At 40.5% G+C, this 13,979-nt stretch overlaps 1 protein-coding gene across 10 annotated transcripts in view; it reads right to left on the reverse strand.

Annotated features, from left to right (window-relative positions):
• Window positions 1-13,979, reverse strand: part of PRKG1 (protein kinase cGMP-dependent 1) — a 467,683-nt gene that overhangs the window by 193,048 nt on the left and 260,656 nt on the right. The window contains exon 1 of one of the 10 annotated variants that reach the window (XM_083843684.1): window positions 7,798-7,822. The exons of the other annotated variants lie outside the window; for them this stretch is intronic. The gene's annotated coding sequence lies outside the window, so the exon portion shown is untranslated. Of the gene's footprint in view, window positions 1-7,797; window positions 7,823-13,979 lie in introns of those variants that run through there. 10 annotated transcript variants of the gene reach the window in all.

A 13,979-nucleotide genomic window follows, 5' to 3' on the forward strand; every position in this document is an offset into this window, starting at 1 on the left:
CTAACTACTTACAGACCCCGAAATCCCTGCCTGAACCTTTCCAACCAAATCACAATACCTTCAGAAGTATCTTCCCTCAAGCCTGAGGCACAATTTTGAAGGTTTGGGAATGGTTTAAGCATGGACCTGAATTCAGAAAACAGCTGTAAGGGACCCAGAGTGAGAGACAGTGATCAAACGTTAAATATTTACTATTTGCTCTGTGAAGTTTGAACTTTACTGAATACTCATGTATTCATTTCTCTTCCAGCTTCTCAACTATTCCTGGCTATATCTTGACGCTTACGACTTGACGCCGTACCAGACTCTGTTAGTGGCAACTCACATTTGTCAAAGCAATGTAACAAGTCTCATAATAAAATTGCCATGCATTTCTCTCATGCAAAATGTGTTTTTGGAAGTTGCACACCAAGGTCCTCCCTGTAGATTCATTGAAAACACTCTGCAAATTCTGGGAGTAGATGAAAGGATCTTCCTATGGTAGCTAAATATAGAGTTTGAAGCCTCAAACCACTTTCTTGCACAGACTGCTACAGTTTCAAGAGTTTTATCATGGCCGTTCAATTTAGACAATAAAAATACAAGGATAAAAATGAAGTATATGGAAGCTCTGTTGCCATTGTGACCTTGAGTGCATCAGTTAGACACTGACATTTCCTATTGTGTCATGCGTTTTTTTACATTGGAGCTGGATCTCAGAATAGCAAAACACCCAGCAACCTTACACTCCTAAGTCAGAATGGTTGGAAGTAGCTCCAGTTTGACATTTCCATTAACTGCAGTGGTGTCATCACTGCTGGAAGGAGAAAACCCCCATAAACCCTTCAGCTGAGCGCTCACTCATACATAAACCACAACCTTGAGTGCACAGAAATATAGAAAAGAACCTGAATATGATCTCAAAGTACGCTCAGAGTATTAGAAAAGTAACTGCTGTTTATTGTGACTTCAGTGCCCATTAGGTCATTGTAAAAATAAGTCTGTTTAGCACCTAGCATAGCCTTCTCCACTAGCAATTAAGAAGTTGCCATGGTAATGAAGCTGATCCTGCCTGATCTATTTTTCTTACACATGGTGGTCATCATGTGAAACACTACCTCTTGCACTGGTATTTAGTCTCTGTGAGTATCTAACCTTTAGATGAAAAGATCAGGTTGTTAACTTCTTTGGCATAAGCAACTCCCTGTTAAATCCAGACCCGACCCATGAGATTCCTCCTGAAATCTTTACACGGAGTATCCTCAAACACACAACTTTCCCAAGCACTGGACAAACCTTTTGATTTTGACACAATAGACAAATTTCTCAAGGTCTCTCTCAAATGAAGGTACATTTTTTTGGCTTGGCACAAACAGCCCCTATCCCCTAATTCATCCTTTGATGGACATCTGCTGAAGATGACTGTCCCATCATCTGGGTTGCCAGTGGAGACGTGGAGTACTTGCCCCACTATCATCCCCTAATGTACTTTGCTTTTCACCAACACCAGCTGAACACCAAAGCCATTGATTACCTCTCTTTGAGCCCGACAGCCCTGCCAAATTTCAACCCATCAAACCATCGTGCATCTAGCCCATATGTCCTCAGCTTCCAAATGACAATACTGCAGGCAACGGTGCCCAAAGCCTTTCTAAACTCAAAATGAATTACATCCACTACTCTCCCATCATCCTTGTAGCCACTCATTTAATCATGCAGGAATTGATCACCGAGAGCACTGAAGTTTCTTTCATTATTTCTGAAATATTCTGTCAATAAATTATGCAGCCCTAAAGCTGCATTTTTCATCAAATAAATAGTTAGCCAAAATGTTCTGTTTGTCATTGTGCATTTGCAGACAAACTCACATTTTTCATTAGGATCATAAGAAAGTTTGGATATACAGTTTTCAAACACAAAGTCTGAGATACCCTTCTAAAAATTTGTTGGCATGCAAAACTTCCCACCAAGTGTGGAAAAAAGACACTTCCTTTACTATCTTCTCTCTCAAATATTCAACATATTTTAAACATTTCAATTTGCAGGAATACAAGCATGATTTCTTTGGAGCCTGTTAGTAATTCTCTAACAGGTTTGTTTTCATTGGAGACCTCAGTTGGTTTTCCAATTACCAACCCAAGGCGATTAACAATTTTGCAAGGAGAAAAATTACTGGCACATGCCAGAACAGAGGCTTTGTGAAGGGCTGGTGGTTGAAGATATGCATAGAAACGGAGAGTGCTCCAATGCACTCTTATCCCTTTTATTGGGATAAGAAAGGTAGAAGTCGATTTTACAACAACTGCTCAGCATCCAGCAAGTGACCAGTAATTTCCCTTGGTGATTAGTTATTTCTGCAGCACTAGAAGCCATTTTGCGGATAGTCCTTTTAATGACTTGCTATGCAGTCCCAAACTGAGAGAACAGAAAATCAGTGGAAGCCAAAAATGTTATTTGGAGCGTACTTGAATGCTACGTACTAGAATTCAGCGGCAAAAGGATTTCCAGACAAATATAACCCAAAGGCATGATTGTCCCTGGCCAGACACAATAGTTACATAAAGCACTGGTAAGAGCATTTCTCTGCCATGGACTTGCATGGTTAATAAAACACCGTCAGTGAAGAACACTGAGATTCATTTAAGGTGACAGGTCCACTGCCTATTTAACTGTCATTTTGAACCACAAAAGAAGAAATAATGAAGAATTGACACTGATTTCTGGAAGCCGCATTGCATGCAGAATAGCTAATCAAAGAAAATCTAGGGTATTACAGCCCACTGTTTTAGGCTGCAAGTTGATAAGACTGTTCAGGCCCACACAAGCATGAATGTCTAAAGATACATTGCCTCTCACGGCAAATGAGAGCTAAATATTAATTGAACCTCCCCGCCCCCAAAGTAAAATTGTAAATTTTTTATCACAACTATCAATGTAATCAAAAATCTGCAAAATAATCTACGGTATTTGAAAAATGTATTTAGTCATGTCTTCTAACAAGACAATGAGCTGAGAGCTTCCACAGGTGGTCAAATACATTGAGGTAAAATTTCTTCTTAGACGAGCAGAAAAGTAGATACATAAGCTAAACTTCTGCCTGTATGTTCCTGTCGCGAAGTGCTCAGGTTACTCATTCATTCGAAACAATAACAATAATAGTAATAATAATCCTTTCACATAGGCCCTGATACCTATTAATATCTGATTATTAGAGGGGCAAAAGGAAGTGAAGTTTGTTGTCATGCAGCAAAGTGAATATACCTTTCTGAGCCCTTTACAGCAGTCAGACACAGAAAGACCTCCCTAGTCTGCTGTGTTGCTGCTTTCACTTTGATTTCCAACCTATTGATTTATTAATAATTTGACACTGATCACTTAGGAGCTGAAGGGTTTTGACCCCTTTGGAGAGTAGTTCTGGATACTTATCCGATTTATCCATCCAGGTCAAACCACTGGTGTGACGTGTTGTGTGGGCACACAGTCAGAATGACAAACAAGGAACATCTGTGGCCATAAAAGAGAGATCAATACACAAGGGTGTCTTCCATTGCTATTTCCTACACTGTCAGTAAGCTATAGAAGTAGTTTTACAAATTGAGGAGTAAGACCTTTAACCTGGCAAAATGCAATGGTCATTTGCACTGAGTTTTCTGGGATTAATCCTAAATTTTAAAACTGATATCAATGAGTCATTCTAAGTGAGCATGAGTCATTCTAAGTGAGTATCAGTGAATTACAAATTGATTAGTAAACCGTGAAAGCCAGATAATAAACTGTGTACTCTAATTTCTGGTACAGCACAGGACATAGGACATTTTTGAGCTAATTGCTTTAAAGCAGAATGCAATTTTTAGAGAAACATAAAAACTTAATTTTGAAATAAATAATAAAATTCATCATAATCTCTTTCACCTTCTTTCAATATCTAAGAATTACCTTTGTTATAACACAAGGCTTATTGTTACCGTAGCTCAACCTCTGTCCTCTTTTCTTGCCTTTTATTAAGGTTCCCTGCATGGATTCCTACACACCATGAACATTTTACTACATTGTCTTCTCTCCGTTAGACTAGATGTCTTCATCTTCTTGTGTCCCTCAGTATAAAGCATCTTTTCCACCCCCATAATTATTCCCATGACTCTTCTCTCAACTTATCCTTTATGGACATCTGAGTTGGGCAAGTTCTTCCAGCTGCAGAGAGCACACCATATGCAGGCTCATGTAATTGCCCTATTTTTTGACTGTTGGTCCAAGGATTTCCAACTTTTTTTGGCCCAACATTGCATTAGGTTTGTTTCTGGCCACTGATGCTGGTCCAGACCCTCCAAACCTTACGTTAGTTTTCAGTTGTTTCATACCAGGTCAAATTCCTCACAGGCATACGATGACATTATGTCAATGCTTTTATACTTATCATCCAGATTTGTTTCCACAGTAAAAGACGTCAAAAAATATTCCCAAGGTTAACTTCCTACAAGCCCACCATTTCTCACAGTCCTATCATCCTCTTTTATGATCTGAATCCCATTTCAGTTCTTAAGTATTTTGTCCAAGATGACCACCACGCCTTTCAATCAACACTGGCCCCACATAAACTGTCTTCCACTTCTAGAAACTCTGAGCTGTTGCAAGATTCATTAAAATCAGTGTTAATGAGCAAAAAGCTCCCACCAACTAATTCAAAAAATTTGTTGATGCACGCAACCAAACTGGCCAAATATCAGGGACATCTTTTAGTTTTCACAGTCAGAGACAGCCTATTCCCATCTCTCTATGGCTACGCAAAACCTCTCCATTTAATCCATCCACTACAAGTCACAGCTACTGTTCATACTGCTCGTTTTTAAACAAGGCATAAATGTGAAGCATAAACTATACTCTGAAAAATGTCCAACATGTAGTACCTTTTGCAACTCGTCACAATTCATCCGTCTTTAAAGCTAAGCATCACTGTTCGGCCCTCTGCTGCCGCAACTAGGGTGTGAATGACTAACCTGGACATTTTAAATAGTTAACAGATCAAAGATGCAAAGATTATCACCATATAGCATTTGCAAAACAGCAACCTGACACGTCTTGCTTGGTAATTCTAGGCTGCCTCCTCATCTTTTCACGCGTAAGGGACACCTCAGTGAAGCCACCCAAGGCTATCCAGCCTGTGGCTGTGTGCTGCAGATCTTTCTGGAGCTCATGCTACCTTTGCAGAGTCTCATTTTAAGTGACATTATGTGTTCAGAATAAAATAACCTTAAATATAGTAATTTCATCTTCTTCAATATTTGCAGAACCCCAAATCTTAAGATGTCTACTCTTTACTACATCTTAGCAAGCAATGGAAAACAATCCTGGTATACACAGCCACAAACACAGTATTGCAACACAAAATGTTAATTTGGAAAGGATGAATTACATCAAACAAACTCTACCACCTTGATAAATCTCCAGTTACATTGAATGTTCTGTATTAAGCTGTGAAGAGCTGGATATCTTAGTTGCTGCAGAAAACACAAACATTTAAGTAATTTCTCAGTCCAGTTTGTTCTGGAGCTCTGTCCTTCGAATCCTGACAGCAGCTAATAGTTAGACAGCAAGATAGAATTGTTTTTGACCTGACACAAAATTACTGACAAGAGTTTTCTTTCTCCAATCAGGATGTCAGATGTAACCATCCCTGATGGCTCTGAAGCACCACTGCAACAATACAGGACCAGATTCTGGTCCTACTTGTATCAACAGGAAACCAGACTAATACCTGGTTTGCCAGTAAATTACCTCTGGCTGACTGATCTGCACCCAAGATCAGACTCTGCATGCACTAAAAGGTAAAACATGATTCTCATCATGGGAAGAAAAAGTAACTGATGACAAAAGAAAGAATGAAAGACAGCATTCACCATAAAAAAAAAAGTGATTTTGGTTCTTAAAATTTAAAATAATAATAATAATAATAATAATAATAATAATTTAAAAAAACAGTGCCATTCTTTTAAAAGGCTAATGTAAGAAGGCGGAGATTTAAAACAAAATATGATCTGGTGTCTATTGAGACCATAACCACATCTTTGAAGTTTTTTTTGCTTACTGATACAGTCACTTCTACAGGGAAAAAAAGCGTGTATGTGGTAGAGCAGAGACAGGATCTTGGTATGTTTTCCTTTGAAATATAAAGACGGTGTGTCATATAGCACAACAAGCCTACCAGCAAATTAGATTTTACCTCCCCTAGAAAACTCCGAGTTGAATGAATGAAGAACCGGCAAAGTCAAGCACTTCAAAATCCTCACCATCTGTGGTTGCCCGCTGTGCACCCCCTGGCCCAGGTCACAGGTTGTTTCCCACAAGAGAAATCAATCCATTATTTCAGCAAAGCACTAAGTTGCCCCACAGATGGACATCAGGAGCAAAGTAACTGCCTGTCACCTGCCTTCAGTAAATTATTTACTGCTGAATTCCAGATCAGACCTTAAGACTGCCACAGCTGGAAGCAGGTGTAATGGGGAAAAGCCCTTTCCTTTATTACACTCTAGCTAAGCTGTAACAAGCACCTGAGGAAACAGGGAAGAAAAAAAAAAAAAAAAAGCAAGCCTGAAGCATGAACGCTCTGACTGAAGGTAAACATATGCAAAACAGCACAGGAGCTAATCAATCCATGCTAATGGCATTCCTAGCAGCAGATGCTGAATCCACAATCAGGTGCTGGAGTAAACACACAGATATGTTGGTGTACAAACACTCTGGTTTTGTCAATCAGCAGCAGAAGCAAGAGGGGAATCATAGCACACACCATCGATACCTGGTTCCCCTTTGATGTGCAAAGTATTAGGACATTAAAATGAGATATAGATTTATTCTCATTTGTATTAATCCACATTTCAGATACCCTGGACACCAAGGCCAATGTTGTCTTTAGGGTGGTCTGGGGTCTGCTGCCTTCAGTCCCCTTAACGTACTCGGTCAGGTTATTGCAGCTGCATGGATCGATATAAATCAGTAAAACAGCAATTATTCCTTCACCTTCTTCATGCTTTGAATCAACAGGAGCATTATACTTCTGCCTTCTACCCAGTTCTCCTCCCTTGTTCTTGTGGTGCATTGGCCTCCAGTAGAGATTTTCCTTAGATTAAAAACATACTTAGTCAATACTCACCTTGCACTACTTAATAAAGTGCCTGCCCCTGACACTTCACGTGCATTAATAGCATTCACGTGGGAATACAGAGGCTAGGTTAAAAGCAGTCATTACAGAACTATTTCAAAAACTCCTAACCCGTCTTTCTCACCACTGAAAGATCAGAAAGAATATTTTTCATGTTGAAAATCGACAGCCTGATTCTGCAGCACATCGTTTCAGTTCTGCTTCAGCCAGCACCTGCCTGCGCACCGTGGCACAGTGAAAACCAACCCCTTGCACTCAGCCAGTTGCAAACATAAACTTCCCTCAAGATATCCTCAAGTATCCTGAGCCGAAACCAAATTTAAAGCAACGAGGTGAAAGCAAACAGACCAGACAGACAAGATTTTGTGCGATTTCCAGATCCAAAACACAGCTTTTTTTTTCACATGTGTTGTGGTTTAACCCGGCTGGCAGCTAAACACCACACAGCCGTTCGCTCACCCTCCCCCCTCCCTCTCTGGGATGGGGGAGAGAAACGGGAAAGTGAAGCCGGTGAGTTGAGATAAAGACAGTTTATTAAGACAGGAATATAAGGAATATAAGGAATATAATAATAACAATAATAATAATAATAGTGATAATGATAATAGTATTAACAATAATAATGTGTAAGAAAACAAGTGATGCACAATGCAATTGCTCACCACCCGCTGACCGATGCCCAGCCTATTCCCGAGCAGCCGGCCCCCCCACCCCGGCCAGCCACCCCTATATATTGTTTAGCATGACGCCAGATGGTATGGAATACCCCTTTGGCCAGTTTGGGTCAGCTGTCCTGGGTCTGTCCCCTCCCAGCTCCTGCTGCACCCCCAGCCTGCTCGCTGGCAGGACAGAGCAAGAAGCCGAAAAGTCCTTGGCCTGGTGTAAGCACTGCTCTGCAACAATTAAAACATCAGCATGTTATCAGCGCTCTTCTCATCCTAATCCAAAACATAGCACCCTACCAGCTACTATGAGCTACTTAACTCTGTCCTAACTGGAACCAGGACAACATGGGGCTCCTGAAATTCTACGCAACCCACAGGGGGTCTGTCTGTGGTCTGTCCCCATGAGCCTAGGAGGTGTGCAGGACTCCCTGAGAGCTCCTGTGGGCACAGCGTATCTCGCCCTTGCTCCGAGCCTCTCACATAAAAACAGCCCTGAACCCTTCCTGTGCCTGCCCAAGGAAATACAACAGCCTTTTCCTTCTTTTTACCTTTAGGCCCTCCCTGCCTTGCTTCCTGACATCTTATTTATTCTCCACTTCCCATCCCGGAGGATGCCTCGGTCCTCCCTGGCTGCGGTGCTCGTTTAATGCTCTGCGCTGCAGCACCCATCCCGTCCCGTCCCATCCCATCCCATCCTGTCCCATCCCATCCCATCTGGTCCCGTCCCGTCCCATCCCATCCCATCCCATCCCGTTCCCCACCAGTGCTCCCTCTGGCTTTTGCAGGCGGGGGCTCAGCAAACCCCACAGCCCAGGAGCAGGACCCCACACCGATCCACAGCAGCCTATGAATTACAACCTCGGACGCAGCTCTTTTTGTACTCTCTTACTTTTAGTAAGAAGTCCGAGCTAAAATGCAAAGCTAGTCCGGCTCTCTAAAATGTCTTTGCACCAATGCTGGCTGTAACACAATACTTATCTAAAAATGCGGAAGACTGAGGTTTCACTCTTGAAAACTTTCTTAAGTCACCTTAGTCTTTCCCACTAAAACCCCAGGTATAATTCAGTGTAGCTCCTCATGGCATCGTGAGTTTAACACAACCTTCACTGGCTAAGCTGTATTTCCATCTCACCTTAAAATAAATAAACAAACCACTGAAAGGCATATTATATAGGAATATTCTTTGATTTGTTGCAAACAAGGCTGAATTCATTCTTCATTTTGATGATCACTGAGGAATCCTGTAACTCCACTAAAACTTCTGCACTAAACAAATTCAACCTTGAGTTGTTTTTCTGCTTGCATGAATAGTCCCTCTTGCCTATCGTTTTGCTCACATCGAACACTTATGAAAAAAGGCAATTTTAACCCTCACTGCATTCTCAGAGTGGCTATAGAGCTCAGCCAAGAGCGTATTAGGTGGAGGTCCGCTCTGAAAGAGCACCCATCACTTCCAGGTGCTCTCTTCAAGGCCAGACCCTTGCTCCCGTGATGCAGAAAGAATCCGGCTGCTTACATTTTCCAGCTAAAATCACCACTGTGCTCTCATGTAGATCAGCCACTCGATCTTCCCTCTCTTAGCAGACCTGTGGGTTTTAGGCAGCATAAGGCAATACAAGAAACAGTGCATCTTAAGAAAGAAAGGAAGATACTACTTGACAGCTCTGCAAAGTAAGCTCAAAGCTCTGCGAGTAAAATTGTGGGTGGCATGCGATTCACTTCGCTTGAGTTATGCTAACAGGCAAGAGAGGTCTGAAAAATGTCACATGAAGACCTCAGAAGTGAGAAAAGATTCAGAGCTTTCCACAGAGAGGCGTCAGAAAGCCAGCTCAGATGCAAACCAGCCAAATTACGTATGAATTACCTCACTCTGTTTTCACTCTTTCCTGGGCATCTTACTATGGTCAGTTTGGGGCATGGAACAGGAAGAGGAAGGTGAGCAGATATTCAAGTCCTATCATTTCACCAGTGGCTCTCAGGAGGTGCTGTATGTTTCCAGCCTTCCTGGCTCCATACAGGAGATCACAACTTGGACATAAGCCTTCCTGTGACCAGTGACTTTTCACTTGTTCGATAGCACAGTTCACGAACACATGACTGAACCGGTGTCAGTCAGCCTGGACAGCAACAGGGCACCACCAGGTGGGATAACTCTGCTTTCTGGGCTGCCTCTGAGGTCAGAGGGAACCCGGCCATGACATAACAATTCAGCTCGTTCCTCCAAGGAATACTCCTTGGACTGTCCTGGAAAATATGGGCACCCTAGCAGACCTTATGGAGGTGAGCTCCACTCAAAGTGACGTGCTTGGTCTTCAAAGTCCTGAGCTGCACACCCATCCCAGGGGGTGGGCCTCTCCATTTTAGCCTTGAACACCATCTTGGGATGGAAAGGACACTGGTCTTAGATGGGCTTCTGGTTTGAAGCCATACATCTGTTCTTCCATAAACCTTTGTATTAGGAATACATGCATTAATTTACCTTCTAGAAATAACTTCCCTTTTCCTCTTTCCCTGCTATCCCCTCTGTTTACTTCATCTATGTTCCAGACCTCCACAAAAGCTGTCTTTGTTAGGCCAACGCCTATTTTTCAGATTTTGTAATCTGGAACTATCTCAATGTACATATTTCACCAACTCACCACCGATTTCCAACTCTCTTTTTTAAAAGCTTCTCCTCTGTTTTCCTCTCTCTTTTAATTTCACTCCCACTTCTATCCAGAATAATTTCACCCTAAGATGCACTTTGGGAAACATTTTGCATGAAACTGCAGGCAATCTGTCAAAGACACGGTCGTTTAATAAAACTTCACATGTTCTTCTATTTGCTTTCCTCTCAGTGATAAATGACTTGCATGAAATGCAAAACCTTCTCTAAAATCATCACTCTACACACACTGACCAATTTTGGCATTTCAGTATGTTGCAACAATTAACTACGTGTTTATACACATGAAATTTACCAGCCTAATACTCTACGCAGATAAGCCATGAGGACTATAAAATTAGAAAGGTTCCCTTTCTTAGACGTAATCAGCTCTGTTCTGCCATGCTTGGCCAGATCAAAACTTCCTACTTAAGCCAATTTGGCCCTGGATATAACTGTAAACGACACTTGAGATCAAACCAAAACACTAAAACAAAATGTTAAAAGCTGAAGAGTGGGAATTTTTTCATCAGGACTACAGTAAAGTTAAAATTTAAGGCCTGGGCTAACAAGATACTTTGATTTTCTCTTCTCATTACTGAGTTTTTATTAATAAGATTCAAGGTTGTGCGTGTGTATGCACTTAACTTCCTTTAAGTTTCCGCTTCTAAAGTTAGATCCTTCCTCTGAGGCTACACAGAGTATTCATCACTTGTTCTCCTGATCTGTTCCAGGGTCTTGGATGAATCAGAGTTTACATGGTGGAACGGAACATGAGGCATTTTTTTATGGAAAATTTAGAAAGTCATAAAAAATACATAATTTACTCTTACTAGGCATTCTGGCCTTTTTGAAGAGTGGATATTTGTGCCCCTCCTTAAAACTTTTATGATTTAGCAGGAAATGATTACACCTGCTACAGTGAAAATCTTTTCCCCATCTTATTTCCTAAACAAATTTATTTTATAAATTGTTGTTTCCGTAACTGAAATATTCTTATCTTGCTTAAATGGAATTATTTTCATTACAGGCTTGAGAAGAAAATCATTGTAACCTTGCATGAATGAACATTTCAGTGAGATGTACGGTTGATTTAGCATAGCTGTAACCTGCATTGCAGGACAATGCTTTTTCTTGCTTGTATAAGGACAGATATATTCAATAATATACAGTAAGCACTAAGTTGGGTAAAGATTAAAGATTAAATGTTCAGCATTTCCATCCATAAGGAGTTACTAACTCTACAGAAGGTTTTTAGATTATATTTATATTTTAACTCTTCACCATTACCTGCACATTAGCTGCACTTTGAACTAGCTGAATCTAGCATTGATTTAGCTACATAATGAGCCATAGCTGTGCTTCAAAGGATATCAGTGCTACGATTTGGTATTCAGCATATACACAGGGATCAAAAAATAGCCTGGATTTTCCATTCCTTATTTGAAGCAGGTGCTGCTATGGAATTTGGCCATCTTCTGATCACTTTCAAGGATCATCCATTGACTTTATAAGCAACAGAAAGGGAAACAGAGACTGGTTCCTCATAAATACTATGAACACAGAGATGTTCAGTTGCTCCTAGCTTCAGTGTATTGCAGTTGATTTATATAAATTAAAAGAGTCATCTTGACTTTTATAAGACCATGAGAACTATGTACTACTACTCCTTGGAGCAATCAAGAAGACAGCCTTCTGGCACAGTATCTTTACTGGGATTTTTTAACTCGGAAATGTACTTTTTATGGGCTTCCTACAGCATTCAGAAGAAAGGACTAGTACACATTCTCTGGAGGTAAAAGGGTGACATTAGGAACATAATAGCTGACTCATTTCAACAGTATGCTCCTTCTAAGGAAAAACACAGCAAGACCACAAATACCGACCAACGAGCTAATATTTTGTACAATGACTATGTGGAGCCCTGGTGACACCTGGGCTCAGACTGCACCTATTGTCAGCAAGATGAATGAGAAGATATGAATGCTCTTATTTCACCCCAAAAGTTGCATTTCTACTGTATTTTGTTCATAGGTAAAAACATTCTATTAAAGAGAATGACGGTTACATTATTGTGACTAAGAAAAGATCATAAAGGGCAACTTTTTTAGAGCATTGAGAGCAAAGAATAATGCTTTCTAACCTGACTGACATTTTTGTGAACAGGTTTCACTTACATCTTTGTTTCTGTTCTGTTAAATTTCTTAATGAGCATTTTCATTCACTTATTAATATTGGAAAGGAAAAATATAACAAATAAGGTCAACAATTGACATACTCCTTGTTTTCAAGATTTAGTGTATTTTTTTTCCTTCAACACTGAGAAGGGGAGCATACTTAAAAATGAGCAGTTAATACCTCATTGAAATAAAAAAATTGATTTATGTTGAGCTTGAGATAGCTGTTGATGCACAGAGCAAAACTAGACAATATCATTTGATAATGACCTCCATGCAACTGTCTGCCCCATGCTGCACTTGTCGCACATGAAAAATATTTTCCAAAACTGAAACAGCAAGATTTAAAGAAAAAATACTTGCTTTTAGTCTTTCTAATGAGCATTAATATGCTCTCAACACACTGTGTTGTTGGCTGTGACCAAGAAGCTCTGATACAGTGAGAAAACTCTTGTGTTTCTTACTCACACTGTTTGCTTTAAAATTAAAGCTGGGCAGGCTCTGTGCAACCTGCATCCAAATTAATCTTGACCATCTTCTAGAAAATCTCTATTAAAGCTCAAAGCTTAAGAGCTTAATATGTGCATAGCTTCTGCTTTGGAAGAGAGCCAGAGGCTCTAACCCCCAGAACTGATCTTATATTCATTTTTTGGTTTCATTCACCGGCACACAAAAAAGGCCAATGCTTGTTAACATTTTAATTCATGATTTTATAAATGCTTTCAACACAGCAACAGGTTTTGTTTTCTCTCATGAGCTTGCTTGTGAATAACCACAAACGGACACCTGGAAAAAGCTAGACTTTGATGACTGCACTTGCATGTAATCTCTGAGCAGCAGAACATCTCCATGGAGCTCCAGGTCCTCTCTAGGGCAACATCTTGTCCTCATCAGAGGCCATGCTGCCTGGCCAATTATTTTAGCTTCATTACTTCATTGTTATTATTACTAACATTTTATTATTTTTAAATCATCTGTGAAGCCTTGCCTGCAGATCTGTGGTCTGTGACTGTGGTCACCCTCCCGGGTCCCTGCAGGACAGCCCGGTTATGTGACTCCCAGCTAGAAGTGTCACATGGGTTTCTTTAGCATCTATATGTTATTTTTACTACCTCCCTTTTCCTCCAGTGGTAACTGACGAAAAACTAATTTTAGGTTGAATGAATACATGCTGCTCCTAGAGTTTATGTTATTGAAAGCCCGAGTGAACGTACTGTGCATGTTCTTCTATTTTTGTAAGTCTTATGTTTGAAAATACATTAAAAGTTCACAAACAGAAGTAAATAAGCTAAATAAATAAGTAAATAAAGCTAAAAATCGTGTGCCCGTGCTAGGTAGACTTGTTATCTGTCATTTGA

The sequence above is a fragment of the Anser anser genome, assembly GCF_964211835.1.
Source record: "Anser anser genome assembly, chromosome: 7".
In the NCBI taxonomy this organism is placed as follows: Eukaryota; Metazoa; Chordata; class Aves; order Anseriformes; family Anatidae; genus Anser; species Anser anser.